This window comes from Bos indicus, chromosome 9 (genome assembly GCF_029378745.1).
Source record: "Bos indicus isolate NIAB-ARS_2022 breed Sahiwal x Tharparkar chromosome 9, NIAB-ARS_B.indTharparkar_mat_pri_1.0, whole genome shotgun sequence".
Classification (NCBI taxonomy): Eukaryota; Metazoa; Chordata; class Mammalia; order Artiodactyla; family Bovidae; genus Bos; species Bos indicus.
The window spans coordinates 46,008,655-46,013,122 of NC_091768.1; the positions used below are offsets into that span (position 1 = coordinate 46,008,655).

Below are 4,468 nucleotides of genomic sequence, written 5' to 3' on the forward strand. Positions count from 1 at the left end.
ATATTGGAGTAGATTGCCATGACCTCCTCCAGGGCTCTTCTTGATCCAGAGATCGAAACTGTGACTCCTGCATTGCAGGTGGATTCATCTGAGCCACAAGGAAAGCCTCATTTATACCATACACACACATCTGCTCTAAGCATATGAATTATATACATATTATTCAAAACATATTTCTGTATATGAATGACATTTCCACTATAAACCTACAAAGTTATAGACAAATTTAAATTAATAGTTAATTTTTGAAAATTCATTAGCTGTAATCCTTGAAGATTCAAGTATACTCTGTGAAAAACAACATTGTCAAGAACCCAGAATGGGCTTGTGGGTGTTTGGTGGGAGTGAATGGTGAGAGTGAAGTGTATTTGTTCTCATAATTGTATAAAAATTGAGGACTCTAGCCAGAATATGAATTCTTAGTTTGATGTTGTAGTTTATGTGTATGAGGAAGCTGATAAATATTTGAATGTGTTGTTCTAAAATTGTCATCTCTTTAAAAATATTTTGCTTGGATGATTTCTAGATAAGAAGTTCTTATTATTCATTGCCTCCTCAGGTGTTTTAGGGCTGATCTAGAATTTCTTTAAGTTAGACTAGTATAGAAGTATGGTTATATTCATGCATGATATAGCTCACAGTATTATATGAATTCTGCCAAAGTACTCGATTACTCTCATTTACTTATTTATTCCATACTGAGTGCCAGTTCTGTGTAAGGAACTTTCCTAGGAACTGAAAATAAAAATTGAAGTCATAATGCCCACAATTAAAAAACTTGATCTAGAGAAATGTATCATCATATAAGTCATTTCCTACATTGCTATCACCATATTTACATAAAATAAGGTAGAGATAAACCATGTTTGTGTGTGGGCTTAGTCGCTGAGTCATGTCTGACTCTTTGCGACCACATGAACTGTAGCCCTCCAGGCTCCTTTATTTATGGGATTCTAAAGGCAAGAAATCTGGTATGGGTAGCCATTCCCTTCTCCAGGAGATCTTCCCGACCTAGGGATCCAACCCAGGTCTTCTGCATTGCAGGTGAATTCTTCACCGTCTGAGCCACCAGGGAAGCCCAGATAAACTGTGTCTAGTTATGCATAAATAACTCATCCATTTTTTTTAGAACAAAATTATTAGTGAACTTTGTATCCTATGTTTATGCCAATGTTACTATATTTTTTGAAATTAAGAGTAGTTTTTGTAATTGGTTCATAAGCATTGTAAGAAAATCAGTATCTTTGTAATCATGCTTTTTTCCCCCATAGCCTGATGTTTAGAAAAACGGTCTCATGATTATTATGTAATTCATCAGATTTGTATCTGAATGACTCTTAGCTATTTTAAAAATCAGATTTACCCAGAGAGGGAGAAATGATTTGCTTCATTTAAAGTGATTAAGAGGTAACTTAGAAAAGAATCTTCCAAAATATTTTAGGCAATGTGACATACCTCAATACTGTTTCTAAAAATGCAATCTAAGAGAAAAGTCTCCAATACCTATATGCACACATGCATACATTTTCTGAAATAGTAGTCTACCATCATTTGAAACCCAACAGAATGGCCAAATCTGAACATCCTAAAGCTAGAGGTACCTTCAAGGGTACTTTAAAAGGAATATCATTACAAAGGAAGTTTCAGTTTCAAATTATTTTATAAAGACCAAGGAGCATACTCTAGTCTCTACTTATTTGTCTACCTAATCATTACAAACGAAGTTTCAGTTTCACAATTATTTTAGAAAGACCAAGGAGCATACTCTAGTCTCTACTTATTTGTCTACCTAAATATAATCTGTTATATAAAGCCCACATATGACTCTTCTGGAGTATGTTTTAACTTGGGAGGATTTTGATACATTTTGTCAATTGATATAAAATTATTTTTGACCTCAGAAGAGATTGGGAGCTGAGAACTTTCTTAGCCTAGTGATCATAAGGTTCATTCATCCCGCATTTAACGTATAAGGTTGGTGCAAATGTAATTGTGGTTTGGACCATGAATTTTAAATCATTATAAGTAGGCTCAAACACATCTTTGTTAATCAAAATAGGAACCATTACAATCAACATATTTTTGCCGATGAGAAATAAGTTTGTTTATTCCTGTAGAGTAAAAATCCGTGCTTTGGGAGTCGACAAACACTCGGAAAGCATTTTCTGCCTCCTGCTGGTTGTGGAAGCATTTTCCCTGTAAAAAGTTGTTGAGATGCTTGAAGAAGTGGTAGTCAATTGGCGAGAGATCAGGTGAATATGGAGGATGAGGCAAAACTTCATAGCCCAATTCATTCAACTTTGTAAGCATTGATTGTGCAGCATGCAGTTAGGCACTGTCATGGAGAATTGGGTCCTTTCTGCTGACCAATGCCAGCTGCAGGCATTGCAGTTTTTGGTGCATTTCACTGATTTGCTGAGCCTACTTCACAGATGTAATGGTTTTGCCAGATTCAGAAAGCTATAGTAGATCAGACAGGCAGTGGACCACCAAACAGTGACCATGACACTTTTAGGTGCAAATTTGTCTTCCCTTGTGGCTCAGCGGGTAAAGAATCTGCCTGTGATGCAGGAGACCTGGGTTTGATCCCTAGCTTGGGAAGATCCCCTGGAGAAGGGAAAGGCTAACCACTCCATTATTCTGGCCTTGAGAATTCCATGGACCACATAGTCCATGGCGTCGCAAAGAGTCGGACACGACTGAGCGACTTTCACTTTCACTTGGCTTTGGGAAGTGCTTTGGCGCTTCTTCTCAGTCCAACTGAGTTGTTCGTCGATGGTTGTGGTATACAGTCCTCTGTGTCACACGTCCCACTGTCTGATTGAGAAATGATTCATCCTTGTGTAAAATAAGAGAAGACAACACTTCAAAGCAATGATTTTTTTTTTTTTTGATTTGTGGTCAGCTCATGAGGCACCCATTTATCGAGCTTTTTCACCTTTGCTATTTGCTGCAAATGCCAGATGACCGTAGAATGCTTGATGTTGAGTTCATCACCAGCTTCTCATGTAGTTGTAAGAGGATCAGCTTCGATGATTGCTCTCAATTGGTTGTTGTCAACTTCTGATAGCTGGCCACTGTGCTCCTCATCTTCAAGGCTCTTGTTGCCTTTGCATAACTTCTTTTTTTTTTAATTTTGTTTTATTTTTAAACTTTACAATATTGTATTAGTTTTGCCAAATATCGAAATGAATCCACCACAGGTATACCCGTGTTCCCCATCCTGAACCCTCCTCCCTCCTCCCTCCCCTCCCCTCCCTCTGGGTCATCCCAGTGCACCAGCCCCAAGCATCCAGTACCGTGCATCGAACCTGGACTGGCGACTCGTTTCATACATGATATTATACATGTTTCAATGCTATTCTCCCAAATCTCCCCACCCTCTCCCTCTCCCACAGAGTCCATAAGACTGATCTATACATTGGTGTCTCTTTTGCTGTCTCATACACAGGGTTATTGTTACCATCTTTCTAAATTCCATATATATGCATTAGTATACTGTATTGGTGTTTTTCTTTCTGGCTTACTTCACTCTGTATAATAGGCTCCAGTTTTATCCATCTCATTAGAACTGATTCAAATGTATTCTTTTTAATGGCTGAGTAATACTCCATTGTGTATATGTACCACAGCTTTCTTATCCATTCATCTGCTGATGGGCATCTAGGTTGCTTCCATGTCCTGGCTATTATAAACAGTGCTGCGATGAACATTGGGGTACACGTGTCTCTTTCCCTTCTGGTTTCCTCAGTGTGTATGCCCAGCAGTGGGATTGCTGGATCATAAGGCAGTTCTATTTCCAGTTTTTTAAGGAATCTCCACACTGTTCTCCATAGTGGCCGTACTAATAAAAATATGGAACGCTTCACGAATTTGCGTGTCATCCTTGTGCAGGGGCCTTGCTAATCTTCTCTGTATCGTTCCAATTTTAGTATATGTGCTGCCGAAGCGAGCACTGCATAACTTCTTGAACCACTGCTGCACTGTAGGTTCATTTGCAGTTCCTGGGCCAAACATTTCGTTGATGTTGCAAATTGTCTTCACTGATTTATAACCCAATTTGAACTCAAATAAGAAAATTGCTTGAATTTGCTTTTTGTCTAACATCATTTCGTTAGTGTAAAATAAATATAAAATAAACAGCAAGTAGTAAGTCATTAGCAAAAAATAATAAAGTGAGAAATGCACATTAGAATGCTGTACAACATACCACATTTATTTAAGAATGTATTAGGTTGAAGGTAGGAGGAGAAGGGGATGACAGAGGATGAGATGGTTGGATGGCATCACTGACTCAATGGACATGAGTTTGAGCAAGCTCCAGAAGCTGGTGATGGACAGGGAAGCCTGGTCAGCTGTGGTCCATGGGGTCACAAAGAGTCAGACACGACTGAGTGACTGAACTGAACTGATCCAAATATCAAACAACAAAATTCAGCAGTGTAAAACTGCAATTACTTTTGCACCA

General features: G+C 38.4%; 1 non-coding gene across 1 annotated transcript; it reads right to left on the bottom strand.

The window, feature by feature from the left end:
- Positions 1-3,849: 3,849 nt before the first annotated feature.
- On the bottom strand, positions 3,850-3,956 carry LOC139185040 (U6 spliceosomal RNA). The gene has a single exon (XR_011568625.1). It is a non-coding gene; the product is annotated as a U6 spliceosomal RNA (small nuclear RNA).
- Between the last annotated feature and the right edge of the window lie 512 nt (positions 3,957-4,468).